The sequence below is a fragment of the Columba livia genome, chromosome 13 (genome assembly GCF_036013475.1).
Source record: "Columba livia isolate bColLiv1 breed racing homer chromosome 13, bColLiv1.pat.W.v2, whole genome shotgun sequence".
NCBI lineage: Eukaryota > Metazoa > Chordata > Aves > Columbiformes > Columbidae > Columba > Columba livia.
The window spans coordinates 1,181,998-1,206,971 of NC_088614.1; the positions used below are offsets into that span (position 1 = coordinate 1,181,998).

Here is a 24,974-nt window from a genome sequence, read left to right on the forward strand (position 1 = left end):
CATGAAAATAACTGAAAACAACACCAAAAACTCCCCCAAACAACAACAACAACCAGAGAAGAGGCTGAGTGTCTAGTGACAGCAATATAATAATTAGAAGTCTCGGAGTTCTCATTTATTTTAGTCCTCATTTCGTGACATCATGATGATACAACAGTGATCCTTTTCAAGAGCCGTGTTCCTGTTTGCTACGTGTTCTTCCAAATCTTGATCGGGACGACTGAAATATCTGTGAAAACTCAATAAAGCAACAAAGCTAGTGGGGTGTACGGTGAGATATACACATAAAGACCACAGTGGTTCAGAAGGTACAAACTGATGCCCCTTTGGATCATTTACCAGCACTGGGATTCCCACCCCACAGTGGTTCTGTCTGGGAAGAGTGGGCAGTCGTGGGGACACAATTTGGAATAGTGACGCGGACATTCTCTGCATTGCACATCTCAGTGAGAGAAATGCGCTGTGGAATGAAAGGCCGGTGCATTTAGCACAAAGAAAATATGTTATGCAGAAAATAGTTAGCCCGTGGACTTTTCAATGGCAAAAAAAAAGACAGATAACATGTCTGTAGTAATGGGGATGGGTAATTTTTGTTTGCTAATACTATTTGTAGCTATGATAATACAGATGATCTAATCTCATGTGTCATTTCAGTCAGTTAGATGTCTTATGGGTATATAAAGCAGGGACATAAAGTATGAGAGGAGCTGTAGAACAGTAGATGGGCCCATCATGAGAAATTCTCTGTTACTTGCTCCGTGAATACCCAATCCACAGTGCCCAAATGTTACCAAAGTGCAGAAAGTATTTCTATTCTAAGAGTTAGTTTGTGCAAGCAAAGCTGATAAATAGAGCCAAAATAAAACTATGGAACAGAGCTAAGTGACCCAACAATAACATCTGGCAACTTTATTCATATGACACCTGATTTATACAGCTGTAGTTCCCACTGCTTTCAATGGTTCCTTATGATTTACATTCCTGTAAATGACAATGCAATCAATCCTTGCACAAAGAGGCACTTCCAGTTGAGATTTTTCTGTCTCCATTCTTTGCTGCACAGGTTCAAATGCTGTTTTCTCTTTTGTGGCTTTTAGGCCAAGACATATTCTCTGTAAAACGTTCTGAGAGACTTCTGTCACATTAATACTTTCTCGCTGAAGACATCATTTGCCAGAGCCTATATTCAGTGTCACACTCTTTAAAAGAATCGCCCTTGGCATCGCAGCCTAATGGCATTACAAATCCTGTCACCAGATCAACCGGGGAGCGGTAAGAGAGGTAGAAATATTAGAATGGGGATCCGTAGTCATAGAGCTTGGCAAAGAATAATCTGACTCATCCCAATGAAATGTTGTCAATCTCAGCCCTCCTGATTTACAGTCTGACTGAAGACCACCGTAATCAATCGTCACCTGTCCAAGGGGAGCAAAGAATTCCAATTTAAGTGCTCTGCAGTGTTCGAAATAAGAAGAAACTTGAACTTAGTGTGTGAAAAAATCAGTGGCATCATCACTTGTTTCAGACTTAACAAGGAAGTAAATCACCTTAGCGAAGTATTCTTTTTGGATAAATTGTAAAACAAGATCACAGAATCCCAGAATCCCAGAATGTCAGGGATTGGAAGGGCCCTGGAAAGCTCATCCAGTGCAATCCCCCCATGGAGCAGGAACACCCAGATGAGGTTACACAGGAAGGTGTCCAGGCGGGTTGGAATGTCTGCACAGAAGGAGACTCCACAACCTCCCTGGGCAGCCTGGGCCAGGCTCTGCCACCCTCACCCCCAACAAGTTGCTTCTCATCTTTCAGTGGAACCTCCTGTGTTCCAGTTTGCACCCATTGCCCCTTGTCCTGTCACTGGTTGTCACCAGAAGAGCCTGGCTCCATCCTCCTGACACTCCCCTTTCCATATTGATCCCCAGGAATGAGTCCCCCCTCAGTCTCCTCTTGTCCAGCTCCAGAGCCCCAGCTCCCTCAGCCTTTCCTCACACGGGAGATGCTCCACTCCCTTCAGCATCTTGGTGGCTGCGCTGGACTCTCTCCAGCAGTTCCCTGTCCTGCTGGAACTGAGGGGCCACAACTGGACACAATATTCCAGGTGTGGTCTCCCCAGGGCAGAGCAGAGGGGCAGGAGAACCTCTCTGACCTACTGACCACCCCCTTCTAACCCACCCCAGGTACCATTGGCTTCCTGGCCACAAGGGCCCAGTGCTGGCTCATGCTCATCCAATATAATCCATATAATCCAGCAAACTCCACGTGGGCTTTTGTACATGTGGTACAGTCTGCCAGAAAAAACACCTGAGAAAGCACCAAGCAGCGTCAAATCTGAATATATCTGCAGCCTGTCACACAGCCCTGTCAGCTAATTGGATAAGTCATGACAGACAGAGGTATTGATTTGGTTCTTTCTACACATTTCTGAAAACTAAGAGAATTTCCAAAGCAGCTACAGTATAGAAAATGTACAGAATTTCCTAAAATTAAATGGACACATTTGTGTGATGTATTTCAAGGGAAAACCTCCTAGTCTTGTCAAAACTGAATGTGCTTGGTATAACAAACTTAACCATGTTTCCTGGAAGAACTATTAGTGATTTCAATCTATTATTTTACATCATGAGTTGGATTTCAATTTTAAGTCTTAGAAAAGGGTGTTTTTTGTGAGAATAATTGTCCATTATTATCCACACTGATGCCACCCTGTAGGACAAGATTTTCAATGCGCTGCTGATACAGCAAAAAATCAGTAGGAGCAAGTAAGTGTAGTTAAAATGGAAGAAACTTGAATGTAAGCAAACCATTCAATCATTTCTGGTTTTGTTATCAGCTTCTTTAAGTAGACTGGTTCAAATGTTTACCAAAGAAAACAGTGAAAGCACTGATGGAAATAAACCTTCTCGGACAGTTGTGTTGTACAGATGCACTTAGTTTCCCTTCTGTAAAACCATCAGAAAACTTAATGGCTCCCTAAGGTATATTTAAATATCCTTTGATGAATTTTCTTGTGTCATGCTTGGTTGTGCATGTGTCGCACCATTCCAAAGATGTGTACAGTGGGAGCAATCAGTTCTCCTGGATAACTTTATATAGCTTCATATATAATCACGAACGATTTACACGTGTTAGATGTGTGCAGGAACAACCCTATTTGCTCCAGTCCTTCAGTGAAAAGATTCTTGTCCATCATTTTCTTATGCCAAGATTGTTACCTACAAAGCAAATGTTCAGTCTGAATGTAAGGAAGAGGTTGGGCCCTGTGTCTGTAGCATGTTTAAGTGAATTAGCAATGCTGAAACCAATGGAAGTGTTTCTTAAAACTCTTCTTTTTATGTGTCAACCAGTCACTAACTGAGGAAGCAAATGTCATCTTCTGTTGGACTCAACATCCCTGCGAACACTGGACAGCATCCCTGCCAATGACCATTGGTATAACGCTTCCTTCATTCTGCTAACGAGTTACTCATTACTCATTGCTGCTACCAACTTAAAATCATCCATTCTCCTTAGAGGTCTAATGTGATTTTCACTGGTTATCATTCTTTTTTTCCGCATGTGTTGTGCCAGCAGTGCCTGGTTAGCACCACACAGAACTGACATCCTCTTGATTCCGGGCACCTAGAAAAGAATCAACTTTTAACATTTTGTTAGAGGCTATAGAAAGAAAATCAAGAATCTTCACTAATTAAGATACCGCAGACAACTTATTTTCAATTTGTGACCTATATGCATAGAAATACATGAGAACTACTGCTTACATTTTCCATAGCATTGGGATTCTGGTGTCACATTAATCACAGAATCACAGAATCCCAGAGTGTCAGGGGTTGAAGGGCCCTGGAAAGCTCATGCAGTGCAATCCCCCCATGGAGCAGGAACACCCAGATGAGGTTACACAGGAAGGTGTCCAGGCGGGTTGGAATGTCTGCACAGAAGGAGACTCCACAACCTCCCTGGGCAGCCTGGGCCAGGCTCTGCCACCCTCACCCCAACAAGTTGCTTCTCATCTTTCGGTGAACCTCCTGTGTTCCAGTTTGCACCCATTGCCCCTTGTCCTGTCACTGGTTGTCACCAGAAGAGCCTGGCTCCATCCTCCTGACACTCCCCCTTTCCATCTTGATCCCCAGGAATGAGTCCCCCCTCAGTCTCCTCTTGTCCAGCTCCAGAGCCCCAGCTCCCTCAGCCTTTCCTCACACGGGAGATGCTCCACTCCCTTCAGCATCTTGGTGGCTGCGCTGGACTCTCTCCAGCAGTTCCCTGTCCTGCTGGAACTGAGGGGCCACAGCTGGACACAATATTCCAGGTGTGGTCTCCCCAGGGCAGAGCAGAGGGGCAGGAGAACCTCTCTGACCTACTGACCACCCCCTTCTAACCCACCCCAGGTACCATTGGCTTCCTGGCCACAAGGGCCCAGTGCTGGCTCATGGTCACCCTGCTGTCCCCAGGACCCCCAGGTCCCTTTCCCCTACGCTGCTCTCTAACAGGTCATTCCCCAACTTATACTGGAACCTGGGGTTGTTCCTGCCCAGATTCAAGACTCTACACTTGCCCTTGTTATATTTCATTAAATTTGTCCTTGGGGTCTGTTCTTCAGCCTGGGTGAGCACAGCCCATTTCGCTGCGACACCCAGGTCCCTCTCTCCTGAAATTTTCAAAAATCAGCCCAAGAGTCTTAGAAATTTCCTAGAAACTTACAATCTAAATTCTTCTGTTTTGTGAAGCTGTGAGCAATTGCTGGGATGACTTCTCGGTGGTAATCATTAACAACCTCAACAGGAGATGGCCTTTTAGCCTTGCCTTTCAGCTCTGCCAAATAATAGTTTTGACTCATTGTTATGCCTCATTATGCCATTAGTTCACAATATATGATTTCACTGAAATAGCCTGTTCTTGTTACCATGAAAATTAGTGACAACATCATCACCGCTGGCGCTCTTTTGCTGTGCTTTAAATTTATTCACATAGATCACTGGTATCAAAATATAGCTGTTGTACATCCACGTTTAAACGAAGTCTTGTAGAGAGAATGTATAAATGGAGGACTGAGCAGAAACAGCACTTTTTATTACTACAAATGCATCTTTTTTCTTTAAAAACAGGAGGGGAAAGTAAGTTCTTTGATGCTAATTCTATTTTTAATTAATTTTTAGGGTCATGAATTAACATTACCAGAAGGTGTGAAGACTGAAGTTTCACTTTGACGCTGTACATTAAGATTTAATGACCCAGACTTATTTACACCTAAATGAGTTTTTAATGGTCTAATTAACAAAATGTATCAGTTTGCCTCTTCAAACTAAGCCACTCTGAGGTAGTATCTTTTAGTAATTTCAAATGTTTAATAAAAGATTAAAGCCTTCCATAATTTTAAGTGACTACTTTTCTGTCAAGCCATTTCATTCTAACACACTACTGCTGCCTCAAAAAATTGGACTTTGCCTTCAGAATAAATTTAAATTAGGATAAATTCAAGTTAAATTCAGAGGAATTTGAGCTTTTGGTGGAGGAAAAAGGTAAAGAAATGTTTAGACCTTGATACGTTTTTGTATGAGAAAGTATTTCCAGTCTGTGAAAGTGTGTTGAGAAGAACGAGTCCTCTGTTTCTCTTGGCTGCTGAGTCAGACTTGATCCATGGTGGATTAAGTCCAGTTCTATGGGTTTGGTTTTAATAGGAAATCTAATTATGAAATAGTTGTCACTGATTTTTAAGCATTCTTTACAGCTGTGTTAGCTAGAATTCAATTTACATCAGAAGAACACACTATATTAATTACATAATCTTTTGTCTGGAGGCTTCCAAGTGCATTGCAGAGACAAATTTGACCCCCATTTTGAAAGAGCAGGGAGCTGGGATATGGGACGATTCAGGACTTGCCCAAGATCACAGAGAAAATGAGCTCGTCATTCTTAGCTAATTCTTACTATTGTGGCACAGGGTGACACTTCTGATGTGCAACAGTAACTTAGAGAAGCACAAACTTCAAGTACCAGAGGAACCCCACTGCTTTCCGTGGGGCTGCTGCAATGAATCAAGTTGAGCATTCACATAAGGTATTGGCAGGATTAAGGCTTTGCATATGGTGGAGAATCGAGCTTTCTATAAGCTTTAAATAGATCCCCACTCCTTTGTGCTTCCCATTGTCCCGCGCTGCCTCTGGCTCTGAAATAGGGCACGTCAGGCAGCGCGGCGCGGGGAACTGCAAGGGAGAGGCTGCCTCCTGTGAATTAAAAATCTAAAGGCTGACCCCCCAAATCATACGCTTCCGTTTCAATAACTTCCACGGCTTTGATATCAACCCTGTGAATCTATTTTGGTTCGGCTTCTGATTGTTGAGCTCCTGGGGCTGGCTATGCTGACATCATCTCTAAATCTGGTGGGGAGAGGGAAAGGCAAGTATTGTCAGGGCGAGGAGCCTGAGCAGCCGCGGCTGCTGATCCGCTCAGTCAACACAGGCGATGTTATCGCACGGCTGGAGATTGAAGGTTTCTCAACTATATTTTTAGCGCATTAAGTAAAAGCTTGTTTGTTTTTTGGCTGAGGTGATTATGCCCTTGATGAGGTGCTACTGCTTGTTCTGCAAAATAATAAAGACTGTTAATCTTATGATAAACTCAGGGGTGCAAGACGAGCGTCACTCAAACCTCTGTTATGTTACATTCATGGCCAGAATGTTCAGAAAGCAGACCCGCACCTCTCAAATTGTGATTATCTCTGCTTTAATGTGCATTGCATCAGTTACAAAGGATAAAAAATGAGTTGCCCGAGTCTCCTGTTAGGGCTGGGGAGCTCTGCAATTTGAGTAAATAATAACATAGAACACAGCAAGATCGGAACGGGGGACATGTCTGTTTATGAGCTCTACCTCAGGAGTATTTTTAGCCTTCCTTAGAGAAAGATTTGTAGCAAGAACTACAGTATGTTAAGGGAATCCGCTGTCATCTGAGCAGCACTGGAGGCCACGAAGTATTGTGGACCGTAATGAATCCTTCACCTTCCACCAGCGGCACGTCAGTAGTTTTGTGGCAGAGTGGTGAATTCCGGCGGGTTGTGAACCCCCTACCTGTAACGTGTTCCTTGTCAGTTCTATAGAACCCCCTGAGCTGCGGCTGTCCCCACACAGCCCCACGCAACATCACCCAGAAACACCCATCAGCGGGTGCGGAGCGAGAAGCAGGAGCCACCCAGCAGCAATAGCTCTGTGCAGGTTTATTGCTCCAATAGGAACAATACGTCAATACCACAATTCTGCTTTTAGTACCAAGCGAATTTGGAAGTAGCGCTGGGTAACACTGCGTTATGCTCTGCAGACATGTACCTGGTGAAATGGGACCAGAAAGGGGAAATTCTGGCTTGGTACTTCATGGTTCTTCAGTTGGTTCAGCATTGCACCTGTGTTTTTTTTACTGGTTTGGGGTTTCCCACCCACATCTGGGTTCATCCCACAGCTGATTTCATTACAGCCTATTCATTGTCATTCTTATTCTTCATCCAAGTTGTTTGGCAACTGTTATAAACTGAAGAATAAAAGCTAGATCTCTGTCTGTTTAGACAGAAAGGTCTTTGGGAGCAAGGACTGCCTTTTGCTGGCTGTTGCTATAGTGCCAAGCACAATAGGGGCCTGGGTCTGAGCTGGAGTCAATGCAGTATCCTCATTGTGGTAATAAATGTTCCTGAGGAGACAGGAAAATACAACAGCTGCTCTGTAATGCAGCCGCGCACCACAATGGCGTGAAATAACTCGACATACAGACTAGCGACATTATGTGTGGCGTTACACCTTGCTATGCAAGAACTTCTCGGGCACTAAAAATAACCCTTCGTGTAGCACTGACGATGTTGCAGTAACCCATATGGTTTTACAGACCCCAAGGCACTGTTTCACAGGTATGCAGAGAGCACGGGCTCCCACGGAGCGCTGAACTCAGGGAAACGCAGCCACACCGGGGACAACACGCAGAAAATACGTAACAGTGCCAGAGCTGCAAGACAGAATGTGGGCTGAAAAGATGCGCTCCGTTAATGTGGTGAGGTGGATTTAAATAGGTAGGAAATTATCTGCTGGGATGAATTTTGGCAAGAAGACCAAAGACCACTTCTTTGGCAAGAAGGACCCAATTTAATATTCCCTCATGTCGTCCAAAATGTGTCATGTCTGTCTGAATAATGTCCTCCCAGATGGAAATAGGCATAAATTTTCCAGTAAGCAATGCTTCATTAGAAAATGCTGACTTACTGAAAACAAAATTTAATATTTCTCAGGAAATTCACTGTGTCGTTGGGTTTTCTTGTCATTTGTTTGTTTTCTTCTTCCCTTTATTTCCCTCTGCCCCCTGCCAAAACTCAGGCAGCTCTCCTTTATTCATTGTTCTGCACCAAACCTTCCGTGTGTCTGTCCTGGCTCAGGGTGCCCAGCAGCCCAAACTGGAGCTGAACCCAGAGCTCCCGTACCTTCCAAATAGAAACTCTGAATTTCTGATGTCTCTGACACAAGCGGGGGCTCCTCAGCTTGGACTCCTCTCTTCACAACAAGTAATTTGGATGTCTTAATTACTGACCCCGGCCCATGGGGGTGGAAGCCCTGGGAGAGGGCTCAGCAGTTGCCTGTTCTTTGGCACCTCCAGCTCTGGGCACTGTAAATACCAGGCATGCTGGTTCAAGTGTGGGTGTCCACATTGCTGAGGTGAGAAACAATCAATCCTGGGAGCCCCGAGGCTCTCGGATCTGCTGCTTTCATCATGCAACGTTTCCTGGGTTCATCCAAGGTTTGTACAGTTGACCCCGTTTGTTTCAGACAAAATAATCAGCACCAAAACTGTCTAATTTTTCCCATGGAAAATTTTCAGTCCATTGGAAATGTTGAGAATCCTCTTTTTTTCTTCTATTTCAAAACAGAAGCGTGGAGCACAGACCTTGGATTTGAGCGACAGTATCTCCAAGCACTGTCTGGAGAGTCACTCGGTGCTCAGTCCTTGGACCAAGGGCTCCGTACGGAATTGGCAGCGTCACTCCAAACTCGTCAGCTTGCTGGTTTGCCGTCTGAGGCTGGTTAGGTTAGTCGTTCTCAGTCTGTGAGACGCGGCATCTCGAGAGTGGGAGGCTGGTAATGTTTGGCACTTAATGCTTGGTAGTATATTGTTTACGCTACAGCCATTAAATGTTCTATAACCTTCAGGTATCTTGTTTTTTAACCATGACTTTGATAGTGTTGAGGCGTGTTGAAGCGTATGTACAGTATGTTCTGTCATGGTGTGTGCAGAGTTCAAAGCTTTGTGACTCTGCTACACAAAGTCTCCCTGTGCCTTCACAGTTAGAATCCTTCCTCTTGACAGGAACATTAAAATATAATAGCTGTGCAAGTTAAAGATGCTCCCTGCTACCCATAACAACAACGTTTCGTTGCATCAGAGTTAATAGCTGGGGAAGGACTGAGCGCAGCTGCCCGGTGCTGTGAAATGTCGCTGTATTTGCATTGGATTTTCCGTCCTGTGCCAACGCGGGAGAACGCTGACAGCCCTTTACATTAACAGTCTCTGATATGCATGCGATTCGGATGAAGTTTGCACTGGATGTGGTAAATAACAATAATTACAGCTCTCAAAACACGCACTAAATATTCAAGAACTGTATTAATTGACCAGCAATCAATTGTGAGCAAATTTTGTTAGAAATCAAGAGATGTATAGCACCTGAATGTGCATATACGTAAAAGCCGGGGTGGCCAAGGCTGCAGATTGGTCCCTTGTCCCTCCGCGTAGACCAGGTGCCGTGGTAACCCTTGCCATGCCAAAGCTGCATTTGCAGGTCATTTGTAGGAAGATGTGCCTGGGAGCCCTGTGCCAGGGCACGTCTCGCTCTGCAGAACCTGAGAAAGCAAATGGATTTGGCACTTAACGCAGGCAAGAGTCCCGAGTACTGAACACCCACCACTTGGCCGTAGTAGGACTGCTCCTGTGTGGCAAAGTGTTTGCAGGATCAGGACTGGAAAAAGCTTCGACCAGGATTAGAATCTGTCAATTCCCAGAATCAGAAAATTCAGAAGATAGTGGAGCCCTTATTCAAGGCAGGGCGATGAAATTTCCCTGCCAACTGTTTTGCAAAAATTATATTAATAAACAGTTAATCTGGGAATTATTCCAGCAGATCATGCATAGGGACATCAAAAAAGAAGTGGTGCTGGCATCATTTTGTGTATAATGAGTGAGTTGTCAACATTATGCAGAGATTTGAGCGCTCTGGTGCCTAACGAGAGAGGAAAAGTGTATGCTGGGGGAAAGGGAGGACAAAGAAAAGTTCGAGAAGGTATTTGTTTAAAGAAAGAAATCCATCATATGGCTTTTTTAAATGAGGATAAAACTACTCTCTCCAGCTGCATACAAATGGGAGAGCATCTCACATATTAAAATGGAACTGGGACTTTCAAGTACTTTACTCAACATGCAGAAAGTGATACTGGATGTTGACAGCTTTTCTCCGCAAAGGAGACAGCTGTGGGGGTCCTTTTATTAGACAGTGTATTAAAAAAGAATCCTAAAGTGAAGTTTTCCCAAGCAGACAGGCAAATATTCAATAAAACAATCAAGTGCTGGTTTTATTTTGCTGTTCAGCATGGAGTTTGCTACATTTCCTGCAAATAGTACACAAAACAAATCCCTTTTTAGGACTGTGGGAAGTGCTCACACATGACAAATGGTGATTGGTGTGTGGATGTGCTGAGCTGGTAATGTCTGTGCTCTCCAGAGCCCGTGAATCATCTGACAGCGCCAGTGGGGTGTTACAGGAGAACAATATTCTCCTTTTCCATTCTGGAACACCCTGAACTTTCCAGAACCTCCCTTAGAATTAGAGATGAGGACCCACAAACCCTGTCCAGTCTCAAAATCTCTGTCTGGTTCCATGTGTGAGCTCAACATACTGCGTGTGTGAACTGTACGTCTTGCCCTTGTTCTTACACAGGTACCTCTAAGCAGAGGGCCAAATCCTGGCTTCAAACACTCAGAATTAAGTGCTAGCTGGCTCAAAACTGCATCATCCCCGTCACTTCATGGCTGGGACCAGTCTGGGAGCTGCTCCTAAGGGTAGGCTCGGGTTTAGGTGCAAAGTGAGACTCATGGAAGAGCGTTGGCCCAGGAGCTGCTTCTCCACGTCCCGCTCAGCCAGTGCTGAAAACGTTCATTCTAAACTAGTTTTTCAGGGATTTTTTGAGTCTTCTCCAAGAGCAGAGGGAGATGTTTGGGAACAGTTTATACTGTTGAAAGTGATGGTTGTGTCTTTCACAAAATGTTTATGATCCTTGTGTGAGCATCTGGGACACAAACCAGTTAATATGCAAACACCAGAGCTAACTGGGATATTAGAGAACATCAGCAAACATATACAGTGTAAATTTGACAGGTGATACATGGAAATGAAAAGCAGCCTGACAGCCCTTAATTTCTCTTCCAAAGACAGCTTCCCCGGGATGAAGTATGGCTCCAACACCCAGCTGCACTTTCCCATGCTTTCCCTCTCACAGATTCAAGAAGGGACTTTGCATTTCAGGAAGGAATGCCTTCTTCCCTAAAAAGCACAGATTATCTGCCATGCTTTCTCCTCTCTTATTCTCTTTCAGTCAAACCAGATGTTTCTTTGTTGTTTGTCTTTCTGTGTTTGCTTGCAGAGCTACAGTTCAACACCGATTACAACCTGGGTATGTGAGAATGTAATGGCATTCCTGTTTAACCCGCTTTTTCAAGTCTTGATAACGTGTGTCTTAGTCATAGCAACTGGTATGGCATGGAAAGCCAAATGTATCAAATATAGATGCTATTACATGGTTTAAAATTGCCGCTATTTAAGAAAAGCAAAAGGACTGATGAAACTGATATAGTGAGAAGGTTTTGTAAATCTCTGCAGGAATGCATTGCATAGTGCAACCTGAGTAACATCTGCAGCCAGTTCCCATTTGGAAAATCCTTACACAGATTTGAAAACACACCCCATTTTGTCTCCTTAACATGTGTCCTTTGTTCCTCACTTTCTACAGTGGTAGAAATGAGAGGCTAAAACCGTCTTCATGGCTTGTGGTGTGACAGGCTATTCCTCTAGTGCAATACAAGCATCTCTCTTTGGCACACGGACCCTGTGAAGCTTGCCCCGTTCTCCCTGGCTATTTGACTCCTGTGTCTGACCTCCATCAGCACTTAATCAAGGCATGTTCTCTAGCTTAATTAGCCAATACTGCATTTTCTGTCAAACCTCTCGTAACCTCTTTTGCCACCTCTATACAAGGCCCAGATCCTCAGCAAGGTGCAAACTGCAGCTGTTTTCCCCGGACTTACGTTTCTCTATTCCTCTTGTATACCCACAGATCTAACCCGGGTGAGACAACTTATTGCCACTTTATTGACTCTTATGCTGTGTTCCCACTGGGATTTCAGTGCCACCTGGGGCTTCTCGGTACTAAAATAACATAAATGTTTCATAAGGTTACTATTGAGAAGGAAGGGGAGCAGGTAAGAGTCAGGTTGCCACAAACGTTGAATAACGGGACTGGCAGAAATGCTGCGAGTCTGTAAGCTGCAAGCTTACATTAACATCTCTATTGTATAATTACATGGTGTACTCAACGGTTGTTAGCTTTGGTGGGCGTTGCACAGTAAAGATGCATTAGAGTAATTATATTGTAATGACAGAAGATCATGAGTTAAAGATGTTGTGGATCCTGTTAGTACACACATCTGAAATTGTTTGGAGCTGGTGCGGGAGGTGTATCCACATGGAATTTGATAGCACGATATTGTAATTAAAGCTGAGGAGAAGGGGTTTGTACTTATTTCCTGCTGCTGCCTGTGAATATTAATTAGCTGGTGTAACCACCTGACCCCAGCAATAATCAGCAGATAGAGCAGGGGGAAAAATGCGAATTGCCCACTTAATATTTATTGAGAAAGCCAAGACGAAAACCACCCGGTTGTGATAGAGAATAGAGGCTCCTGGAAGCCCAAGTGCCTCCTCCCCGCTGAAAGCAACAGCAGAACCTTCCCCATTCCCTCTGGCCTCTGCTGCATGGAGAACAAGGACATTTCTGGCACCATGCAGATGGCAGAAACACACCCGGTTTGGCACAAGAACGAGTAAGAGAATCAGAGGTCTGCAGAGATCTCTGGTTTCTGCAGGCAGCAGAGACTCTGTTTTCTGCTCGCCTCCCTGCCTGGGCTGTAGGGAGGAGAGGTAACTCCAGCAGGCCAAAAATGTATGTCTGAGCTGAAGAGCTTCCCTAAGTCAGGACAGACATACGTTATTCTTTCTGAGGGCTTCAGCATCACCCTCCAAGAGAAGGAAAGTCAAAGAGGGGATGAAAAAGTACGTGGGGAAGCCCTGCATTTTGGGCTGGGGAAAGCCCTGAGAATTAAACTAGATTAGACTAAAATTCTAGCCCTAGGCTCTTGGCTGCCTGGCGGAGCAATGCTTTTCACTACTGATAGTGCAGGCTTTGGGGATACCCAGAAAATAGGGTTCGGGGGGAAATTTGATGGTGTGCTTTTTAAAGATGGCAAGGAAAACCATGGAGAAAATGAAGATTAGTCTCTATCTGTAGCTCTGTTTCTCTCCCCGTCAGGTCCTGGTCTTGTTTGCTGCAGCAGCCACCTTCCTAATTGTTTCCTGATAAAACTTATTCTAGAGTTCACATTCCTCACATCTCCCTCATCTCTTCCTATCACAGTTCCCTCCCTCGTAAGGATTTGCTCCCCTGTGATTTACAGCCTTTGCAGTCTGTGTGGAGGGACAGGCTGTGCTAAAAAAGCGGTGTGTTCCTAATCACTTTAGGGTTGGCGAGGCGGTAATTGTCAGCAAAGGTGGTGGAGCACGATGCTGCTGCTGTGCTGAGTCCTCCTCCCGCTGCCCGACAGCACCGCGGCACCCGGCTCCTCATCGGTGCCCGTCGGACGGTGTCACAGGCTCCGCGCGCTCCTCGGAGCTCAGCACAGCACCAACACCTCCCTGCTGCTGGTAGCTTAGGTTACCATCACTAGGCTGAGCCGCCTGATCTAACGCTTAAATGCTCCAGGCTGAAATCCCGAGAAGCGTCGGCACCAACATGCGATGGGAGCAGGACCCTCCGCAGCCCTTCTGAGCCCCCGTGACTCCGGCGGACGCTGCCACCCCGTCACCCGGCTGGTGACAGCACAGACAGGAGGCAGAACTGCTGCTGGGAGCGGGGACACGTGGAAAAGGTCATTGCTGGGGCGGTTGGTACGATATTAGCCGCATCTGTTACAGAGAATGAGGAATTCCTGTATGTTTTCTACTAAAATATTGCATGCCTCTTGAGTTGTCTGATTTTAACTGGCATGATTTAAATCAGAAAGGGTGAAGGGGGAAACCTGGCCAAAATGAAACGGTGACATAAGGAAGAGTTCCAAAGGAAACAACGGAATAGCTGACTATGGGGAATAATTGTAGCTCCATCAAAGTTCGAGTGGTTTACTGTTCCCAGCGGTGAGTCTGGCATCAAAGGGAACCTGAAACCCTTGGGAAGAAGTGGGTTATCAGCAGAAACAGGTTCATGGAGAGAACTAAAAGAACATTTTGTGAGTGGGCCAGCCTGGCTTGTCCCAGCTCGGTGCCAGCGCTCCCCTCCCTGAGCACGAGGGGTCAACCTTGGCCTTTCGGACCTTTTAGCATGGGAACACGCGTTCCTCGAGGCCCTGTGTACCTTCAGTGCATCAATAACTAAGGCTTTATTTTTTAAAACATTCTGTAAGTTCAGAGGATCCTGCTGGGAATGTTTCCAAGTTCCAGAAGCAAGTTGGGCCTGTGGCGTTAACACAGGAGTCTGGGGAACCGCGGTCACCATGGGCACCGAATATTTACAGCGGCTTGATTAAACTTTGGGCTAAACTTTGGGCGTCGAAATGCTTTACAGAATAAGGGCCACCAGTGATAAGCTTCAGCAACTTGACTTTATCTGTTGGTTACCACTTTATGGACCCTCCTGATGCTGTTGTGTGTGGAAGAGAAAGAATTGATTATTGGAGCAACCCTGCTAGTAACAGCACAGGCAGGAGGCAAAGCTGGCAGAAGGGAGAGGTCATCGTTGTGGTGGCTGATGTAATATTAGTTGTGTATGTTATAGAGAATGAAGAAACTGGGTTTAATTAGTGTGGGAACGCAGAGGAGCGATGGTGGCGTTGCACTAGGTGTTCCAGTTCGGCTGGGTCTGTCCTCCTCCGCACAGAGGATCTTCATGTGCAGCTGTCGCGGATGACTGGAAAGCAACTCGCTCAAAGAGAGGAGCAGTAATGTGTTTTATTGAGGTAAAAGAATAATTGGACAGAGTCCGATAAATCTGATGGAATTTAACAAAGTTTAACAGTGGTTTACCAAAGTTCAGTCAGTTTGATTGCAAGGTTCACCTTATTAATTACTGCATGGAGGAAAAATACAAAGGGAAATTGAGTTAGAATGATTCACAGAGTGACCAGAGATACAAAAGGGTATGGAAGACGTTCTGATGGAGTCAGGAGGTTCAGAGTGGACCCCTTGTTTTCTAATCTCCTATGTGGCTGGGTCCAAACTTAGCCTCAGACTTGGTCAGTGGGTTGTGTCTAAGGCTAAGGAGTACAAAGGTCATAATAAATAATATTGAGTGGCTATATTACATCAGTCATCTTTTATTAGTGTCAATTCAGCATGCCGTCACGGTTACCATGGCAAAATCAAAGTTGCTGTACTACAAGGTTGTGTGGCATCGGTCGCTTACCAAAGATGGTAAAAGGTGTCTGTGCTCCGAGGATCAACCATGAGAGGTGTCCCAGCTCCAAGGGAGGTCACCACACACAAAGCCACCTGCTTTCCCAACAGCCGTGTCCTCCACAGCACAGTCCAGCACTTGGCAGATGTACCCGTGTCTCCTGTAGATGACAGAATGGCACCTTCAAGATGTCTCCTGCGAAACGTGCAAAAGGGGATGCAGAAATCAGCGGCGTGTTGGGTTTCTTTACAAGCGTAAGGCCATCACCCATTTGAGCTGTCGCAGGATTGAGACCTTGTTTAGAAACAAGATATTCAGTAAAAAATACTCCATTTTCAATTTAAAAACCTTATACAGATTGTAAATGTTTTGGAAATGGGAATGAACACAAAAATGCTCAAGTACTGCATATTCAGAGGCCTCAGCTCGAGTGAAATATTATGGTTTAAGAGGCGACCTTATAATTCATTTCAGCTGCCCCAGAAGTAAAAAGACAGTGGTGTTTCAGGGGCTGATTGCAGAGGTCACAACCTTCTGCACACAATATATTGAACAATTCCATCATTCCTGCCTTCAAAGTGAGTTTAGACTGACATAGCGGAACAGAAGAAAATGCTTAATAACTGAAGGGTTTTATTGTACACACACAGTCTCGTAGGTCTGTATTCAGAAAAGAGCGGGCATGGCTCTGAAACAGGCATGCTAAAAAAAGCCATGTTTGTATTAATATCCCCTTTCGCCACGCTGAGTGAAAAAAGACCTTTTCGGTTATTTTATTCTTCATTCTCATCAGCTTTACATTTGTTTGGCTATAGTAAAAGAAACCTTGTTATGCAGAGCGATGAGATGTGAGAGGATGGATGTTGTCTGGGCGCAGTGGCTGAGGTGTCCCCAGCCAAGGGGGCTGGGGGATGCTGCCCTGTGTGTCCCCTGGCCAGGACAGGACCTGTCCCTTGTGCCTCCCCCGGAGCAGCGAAGGCACTTCCAGGGGCCGACTTGTCACCCAGATGCTGATCAGCCCAAGAATCTGTAACTGCAGGAGAACGGGTCACACCGGGGGGTTTTCTCCTTGAGGAGAACTTCACCCTGTTCTAATCAGAGATGGACATTTCTGAGGTGTTCTGAACATCTTCAACAGGCAGTTCAGCGCGGTACAAAATGGAAATCAGGGCCGCGCACTTTTCACCTTCGGCATGAGCGTTAGTTAACCCTTTGATGTGATGAGGTCTGTAAGGAAAATCCCACAGGCTTTCATGCCCTTGAACAGACCCATAGCAAAACCCAGCCTTTAGCAGCCTGCCCTCCAGCGCGGCCCCGGGGAGAAAGAGAAGCTTCTGGATCCCTCATTTCCAGAGGAGCAGGTGAGCTCCAGGGGACCAAAACGTCCAGGACATCAGCACTTCTGAGACCATGGGCCCAACCGCCCCTCCAGAGGCTGGGACAAAGGATGGGGAGCAAAGCCTTAAATCCAAGGCCTTAATGCCTCAAATGCTGATCAGAAACACAGCACTATCCTTCTCCTATAGAGAAGTCCCTAGCTGTAAATAATTCTTCGTTACCGACACTCGTTTGCTAATTGCTTTTGCTTTGCAGCCTCACTGTTTCATTTTCATGTCGTACAGCCACCGCTACCTTACTTTTCAGCAGCATGGTGTCAGTCATATATTCGCTTCTTCTTGCTGTGTTGTTGTCAGGCTCTAAGTGGTTTACGAGTCCCTGCGATGTGAAATGTTGGTCTCGTTCGGTCTCCAGCTAACCCTGCTGCTCAGATGCAGGAATATCACATTTACCATACAGAGAGATTTATTTAAAAACCAACTGCGAATTACACTAAGGAACCTTCGGTAAACCATGGCAATAAGTAATGAGAGGATGTTTGCCTGGAGGACTTCTCCCTAATGAGGTTTGGTCTTCGGCAGGCATTCTGTTTGGAAGTCAGATACCTTTCTTGAGATTTTCATGTTTCTCCCTACATAACGGCGCTTTCTGTGAGATTTTGTTAATAATTCACCGTGGGGTCACTAATAATTACACATGATGGGAAAAGGCACGACCGTGAACATACTTGGGTGAAAAAGAATTTTCTGTACAATTCCAGTGTCTAATATTTGAGCAGAAAATCTCAACGAGGTAGCCCAGTTGTTTTGGAAGCGGGCACAGCCCAGTGTGCCAAGGGGAAAACATCCTTATGGTCCATGTTTCTTCAGAGAGGCGGTTCTGCTCTGAGGTGCACGTCCTGCTCTTGTTACAGTCCTGAGTAGCGTCTGTTCTCAAATGATGATCCCTCGCTTTGGTGGCTGTGGCGTCAGCTCACCCTCCCAAACCTGCCGGGATCTGTGGGAGCCACACGGGTGAACGTTGGTGCCCCAGGAAGTCCAACCGTTCAAACCTTCATCACTCTGTAAGGTGCACTAATAATTTCCAGCACGGTGTTTTGGACCCTCTATAATAATGAGATATATGTAATAGCATATGTACCGGTGGAGGTTTGTACGATGCAGGCGCAGGAAGATCTGTAGGGAATGGTGTATGGCTGATGATGTTTGGGGCAGATGGTGCCGTTCTGCTCCTTAAAACCCCTGGCATCCTGTATCACAAGCCTGTACAGGAATTTAACATCTGTTCACAGTAATATAATGTTTACTTAAAGCCTGATACAAATAAGAGAGTGAAGCAGTTTTTTTACCTGAACAGTGAGGGGCATGAGCGTAATTTCCGCGAGCCCCGGGGTCCCTGGGCAGTTCATGGGGAGCTCCTTACTGGGTGCTTCTTGGATTCTGCAGAACAGATGGACACCCAGTTAGTGGGATAGGAAAGTCACCAGACTTAAGGGTTCCCCTTTGGACAAATCCCCACCGATATTAAAGGGTAGCCAGAACATACATATGGCAGGACACAGTTATCTAAAGGTATGTGTATGGCAAACTCTTTTGGTTGGATCTTTCAAGCTAAATTAACCATCATTTTGAATGGATGTATCCAGGATGAATTCTTCCTTCCTAGATGAGAAATTTCACCACTGCTCATTAGTAGCTCTTTCCCATACTCAGCAGAACTCTCCTTAAAGAAGAGCAAGAGGGAAGAAGTATATCGCCAGATGCCTAAATGAGTAAAGCTCTCCCCTGATCTGAAGCAGCCCAAGCGTTTACATACTGCTGATTGCAGCACGGGCTCGAGGTACAGAGATCCGCAACGGGAAGGGTTGTCTCTTCGCCCCGGCTGCACGTCTGATGGGCCTGGGGTAGGGATGGAGCTGAACTGCTGTCCCTGGGGCAGGAACGGGGTTGAACTGCTGTCCCTGGGGCAGGGACGGGGTTGAACTGCTGTCCCTGGGGCAGGGATGGAGCTGAACTGCTGTCCCTGGGGCAGGGATGGAGCTGAACTGCTGTCCCTGGGGCAGGGATGGGGTTGAACTGCTGTCCCTGGGGCAGGGATGGGGCTGAACTGCTGTCCCTGGGGCAGGGATGGGGCTGAACTGCTGTCCCTGGGGCAGGGATGGGGTTGAACAGTGTCCGACCAGGATCTACACCGTGTCGGGTTGTTTGGTAGCAGCAGGTTCAGCAGCCACGTGAAAGCAGCATCACCCCCTCGCCTCTGGCAACATCTGCTCAGGTGACAAAGTGAAAGCTCAGGAGTTCTGCACTTCAAAAACCAGTTTGATGTCTGAGTTGCATTCAGTGCTCGGTAACTGCGCTTTGCACTTCCCGAACTGGTTTAATCTCTCACAGCGCAAGCAACTTGATAACGTAATAATCAAACGAGATTGACAGAGGATGCAGCAAGCTCAACACATCCTTCTGATTCTCCTACCGCAGAGCAATAGATACTTCAAGAACAAAAGAATTCCCCTAACAGCTTCATTGTTTTCCAGGCATCTTTCTAGATGAACTTTTCCAACGGTAAAATCATTACAAAGTAGAAATGCAATGTCTCTAAGGGCTAACTTGAAAACCTAGTCCAATATAAGGAGCTGTAATGTAGTAATGAATCCTATAGGCAAAACAGGACATGGGAGAAATGGGAGAAAATGTTGCATTAGGAGAGTTAAACTCGAGTGTTAGTTTTGACCTGCTAATTTGGGATGTTACAAACCCAAGGTCTTTCCAAAAGCTGGAGCCCAAACTCGGAAATGAAAAGCTCCCTGAAAAAGGCGCTCTCATCTATATTGTAGATTCAAAATGCTGAGAATGCTGATATTCGAATCTCAAACTGGGTTCAGATGTTACCTCTTGGTGTTAGATAGTGAGTAACAGATTTAGAATGAGGGGTCAGCAAACAGCCAGAGGTCTGCACAAAGTACTGAGAGTTAGACACACTTTTCAAAGAAATATTATTTGCTTTCATCCTTCTTAGGAAAAGAAGCAATTGCAATTAATTATGTTGTAATTTTAATACGGACCTCAAAATATTTATAAATTTACTTTGTGTTTAATAATGCAGCACTGTTTGAGAATTGCAGTTGTACTGGATGGACATCCGGGCTCGAGTCCTTGAGTTAAATGTGTGTGTAGTGTGAATGGGATTTCCTTTTCAGAAAGTTTGATAAAAATAGCATTGCATCTTCCTTCCTTTTTATACAATAAATGTTACACTTCTAGGAACAATATGTGTCCTCTTCCGATATTGCAGAAGTCATTATTAGGAGAGAGCATTTTTTAAAATGCATACATATATGTATATATATATATATATATACACACACAAGTATATATATGAAATTATATGACTTATACATTTGTTACAATTGTATTATTGGTATTTATATAATTTGTCTTTATATATTTATATGCATATATTTTATGTATGTACTATTTCTTATATTAGTATTTATACAGTATTTGGTTTATATGCTTATATATCATATATATAGTAGGTAAATATGTGTATCATGTTATATGTTACCTTTTCTATGGCTTCTATACATCTAAAATGACAATGTGAAGGCCACAGGTGCTTTCCACCTCCCTGGCTGTGTGGGAAGGGCAGGCGGTAGGAGCGAGTTTTGGTTTAAATGAGTCAGTACCAGCGGCCGCCTCCCTGGTCTAAGATCTGACTCGGTGGGGGTGACACGGGAACATGTGGGCAGCCAGCTCGTGCTGCTCTCGCAGGGTTTCACCGCGGTGGGTGCTGTGGGTGTATCTGCTTGCGTTAAGCACAGCTCTGTGCTGTACATCCAGGGGCGATGCTCCTGAACGAGCAGCCAGAACCTGCCCCAGGGCCATGAGGATGGGGACATCGGCTCTTGTCCAGGCCCACGGGGACGTTCGGCTGCTCGGCTGGGATGGGATGGAGCAGGATTTTGATGCTGCAGAATTCCCCATCTATTCTCAGGATTTAGAATTTCCTGCACACCTTCAGCGATCCAGAATGGGGAGGTGTTTGCCTCTTGGATTGCTCAGGTGACACAAGCCACTCCACAAACTGCAGAAGTGCCGTCTCCTCGCTGTGGTTTACAGCATTCACCACGTGCAGTTGTTTGGAACCGTGGCTGATTCTGAGGATATTTGCGGTGATTTTAGCTCAGGGGTTCTTTACTATCCTGAAGTGCCAGCAGATGGCACTGATCCCAGGCACCCACCCTGCCCCGGCTGCACTTTGCCTACTGTGCTCATTATTTACCAACTGGCTTGTGGCTCCAAGAGCACCCAGCTTGTCGTGGCTATGAAATGCTGGGATTCTGTGACAATGACGTGAAGCCTTGGGATTTAGATTTAATTAGCTTATGTCATATGTGATGGCTGTTTGTTTTTTTAAGGCCTGAGCCAAACTGTACAGCAGCACATGAAGACCAGACTGCGGTACGTCCCCTGAGAGCTGACACTGGTGAGTTCTTCTCAAGAGGTAGAACCCAGCAGCCGTGGGACACTCACCAGAGCAAGACTGGCTGCTGGAGCAGTGGCTGAAGAAGCGCTTGGGCCGCTGCTGGAACACAGCTCGCTGCTCTTCTCTCTGGAGCCTCCTCCTGCTGCCACACTGCTGAGGCCAACACAGCCGCTCGCTTCCTAAAGCATCTCCTGTACTTTAGCGTTAGACGCTCGTCTCTAGATTCTCCAGGTGCTCCCAGCTCGTTCAACGCATCTCTCATCATTTTGCTATAATGGTAAGATATTGTTCATCGCTGTTGGCCAAGCTGTGCCCTTCGGGCTGGTTGCAGCACCCTGAACGGTGCCCCAGCGGCTCATTTGACTGATGAGCTGCAGTAACTGCTTTGGAATCCCTGTGTTGTGACACCCTCACAAACACAGTGTATTATTTCATTCCTTTATTAAGTCATTTTTTAGACTTCAAGTTCTTTAACTGCATCAGAAAAGTTTCTGGATGAAACCAATTTACTGTCATGGTTTAACACGCTGCTCTTACATGGTTCATTTTCAGTAAATCCATGCAGTATGAAGCCTGCCCAACACTAAACCAATAGTCTTCTCATTTAACAAACTTCTAGTAAAATCAAATTTTTATTTTGCCTGGTTACCAAAAGAGAAAAAAAAAAAAATCCCACACTTTTCCTGGGTTTCAATCAAATTCTTAGTCAAGAGAAAGTATAAGGAATACAGACAGTACATAGAACAGATGTTTACGTGTAAACTTATGCCATTCAGCTCTTAATAAAAATGATTCGGACACCAACATATCAAAGGCGTCTCACTGACATATGGTGTCCGACACGCTCCCACAAATGAATACATGCTGGCTTTGATGACAACCACACAAATTGTATCATTCTGGGGGAACAGTCAGATTTGTGCCTGTACAGGAACACAGAACTTGAATTTCTTCAGGAGGCCGCACCACGTTGTAACCAGAGAGTGTCGGCTGAGGAGAACATGTCCAGTCATTCGCTGCCTCCTGTTTCTGCTCAGACCCAGGTAAGACTGGAGCACAAGAGCCCAGGAGGGAGGCAGAGCTGTTCTGGAGACACACTCGGCTGATGAGGAGACACTGAGAGAGCTGGGGCTGTTGAGCTGGAGAAGAGAAGCTGAGAGGGATCTGATCAATGGATCGATATCTCAGGGTGGGTGTCAGAGGATGGACCAGACTCTGCTCAGTGGTGCCCAACGCCAGGGTGAGGGGCAACGGGCACAGACTGAAACACAGGAGGCTCCATCTGAACATGAGCAGAAACTTGTTTGCTGGGAGGTGCCAGAGCCTGGCCCAGGCTGCCCAGAGCGGGTGTGGAGTCTCCTGCTCTGAGACGTTCAGACCGCCTGGACCCACCTGTGTGACCTGCTCTGGTGACTCTGTGTGAGCAGGGCTGGGCTGGGGATCTACAGAGGTTCTGCAACCCAACCAGGCTGGGATTCTGTGACCCCGCCTCCAAAAGCAGGGTCAGGGGAATGTATCCTCTAAACAAGCCAGACAACAGTGGCAAACTTCAGCCAGCCACACAAGGTTGTTTTTTTCCCTCTGCAGTGAAGATCTGCCCTAGTTCCTGCAGTGCCTTGGCATCAGTAAGAGCACAAAACCCGAGCAGTGTCTCCCATCAGTTGTCACAACACAGTCCCCGTTTGCTCAAACCATCCCGTACCACGTTACCCACCTGGAACAGCAGCGCACAGCATGGCTGCTGCTGGGCTGCTCTCCTGGGCAGGCAGAGGAAATCGGACACAACAGGCCGCTCCCCAGCTGTTCTCACAACTGATGGCTTCATCTCCTTGGAGTATGGTTGGTGGGTCCAGCCCGTGGCAGGTTACTCTCTTGCCATAGGAGAAAAAGGTTTATGAATATTGTGGGGATCTGTCAGGCTCATGTGGGGTGACACACCAAGGCACTCAAGTTCTGTCTAGACTTAAGTGTGTTCCAGCAGCAAAAGTTTCATTTCAGGTGCTGGGAGAGCTCTGGTGGCCAACACTTGAGGTACCAATGTGGAAGCTCTTGAGGGCCCCCTGAGTCAAACATAGGGTTAAAGAACTTTGAAGACTTCAGCTCGGAATTCAGTGGCTAAATTTCGCCTGCGTTCCTTTCTAGGAAGTCCTCAGGGAGCAGCTGTTCAGCTCAGAGCCTGTGAAAACAAGAATAAACTAAGCAAAAGCCACACTAAAGTTTACGCAGATACCAGCTGAGGAAGGTCAGGCTGTTGAGAGAGAGACTGTACTGTGCCTGCATTTGTCAACAGACAAGGAAAAAACAAAACCAAACACTTGCTTACAGCTAAATCAGCCCTACGGTCCTTGCTTCCCCAAAACAGCTCCAACCTTAAATTCAAGTTCCTGAGCGCTACCTAATTCATGTGTTCCAAATACAAGTTTTTCTCTATCAAATAACACATTTCTGTATCAGAATATCCTTAAGTCTAGCAGTTAATGCATCGTTTTAAACAAATCCATTCAACTGAGGGGGGGTTTCCCAGGAATGCACTAAATAAGGAGAAATTCCCAAGTTGTTCCTTCTCTGGCTCCATTTAGAGCCTGATGGGCACACAGGCTGATGGCAGCGCTGCTGGGGCATGGCTCTGGTCTCACAGCTGGCTCACATCTGTCCCTGCAGAGCACCGACACCACGCTGTCCTCCATCCCTGGGGACAAGAGCAAGGAGCTGCACACAGCCAGCGCTGCCCAGCCTTCAGCCCAGCAAACTAAGCTAGGCTTAGGCTGCAAGAGGGTCTGCCTTGATTTTTTCTGTTCTTGTAATCCCCAGCTTTCTGCCCTTAAATAAAAATACTGTTAGTGTTTATAGAATTTCCACAGTTTATTTTACCAGCCTCTCCTGTGTGTTCTCCCTGGCATAAAAAGGAGAGAAAAAAAAAAAGCCATATATTGTCTTCTAGTCACTAGCTGGTCCTCCTTTAAGGACCTTGTAAGACATTTTTTGTGTATTGTTTCCCTGCATATGTGGGCAGCTTTACTACTTCATCCCCCTCAGGACCACTTAACAACATCAGCAAAGCAATTAAGTGTAGTTTTCAGGAAAATGCCAGAGGCATTACACTGTCTGGATGGGAGTCTCAACCCAATTATTTTCAGCTAGTTGTGAACTGTGGAAAGTGGACTTTACTTCATTATAACTTCAGTTCCCACTGATTAAAAGTCTAGTGTGTTACAGACAGTAAGGAAAAATGAAACAATTAAACTTTCCATCAATAAAATTGCTGCATATTCTTCAACATAGGGGTTTACTTCTCTCTAGAGAAGTGATTAAAATGAACTGATTGAACTATAATTTGATTGACTGAAGAGCCTCAATCCATTGCACTAAGGCTTAAATTCCATCTTATTGCTCTATTTAACTCTGAATATAAAAAAT

At 45.6% G+C, this 24,974-nt stretch overlaps 2 long non-coding RNA genes across 6 annotated transcripts in view; one reads left to right on the plus strand and one right to left on the minus strand.

Annotated features, from left to right (window-relative positions):
• LOC110360364 (uncharacterized) overlaps positions 1-24,974 on the plus strand; it is a 258,116-nt gene that overhangs the window by 218,952 nt on the left and 14,190 nt on the right. For 3 of the 5 annotated variants that reach the window (XR_010465862.1, XR_010465863.1, XR_010465864.1), the window contains 2 exons: positions 8,894-9,051; positions 21,490-21,834. This is a non-coding gene — a long non-coding RNA (uncharacterized LOC110360364). Of the gene's footprint in view, positions 1-8,893; positions 9,052-21,489; positions 22,601-24,974 lie in introns of all 5 variants that reach the window. The other 2 variants (XR_010465861.1, XR_002416200.2) reach the window with 2 other exon arrangements.
• The window catches only part of LOC110360363 (uncharacterized), a 31,303-nt gene continuing 28,310 nt past the window's right edge, over positions 21,982-24,974 (minus strand). Inside the window, exon 7 of the long non-coding RNA XR_010465865.1 lies at positions 21,982-23,733. This is a non-coding gene — a long non-coding RNA (uncharacterized LOC110360363). The remainder of the gene's footprint in view (positions 23,734-24,974) is intronic.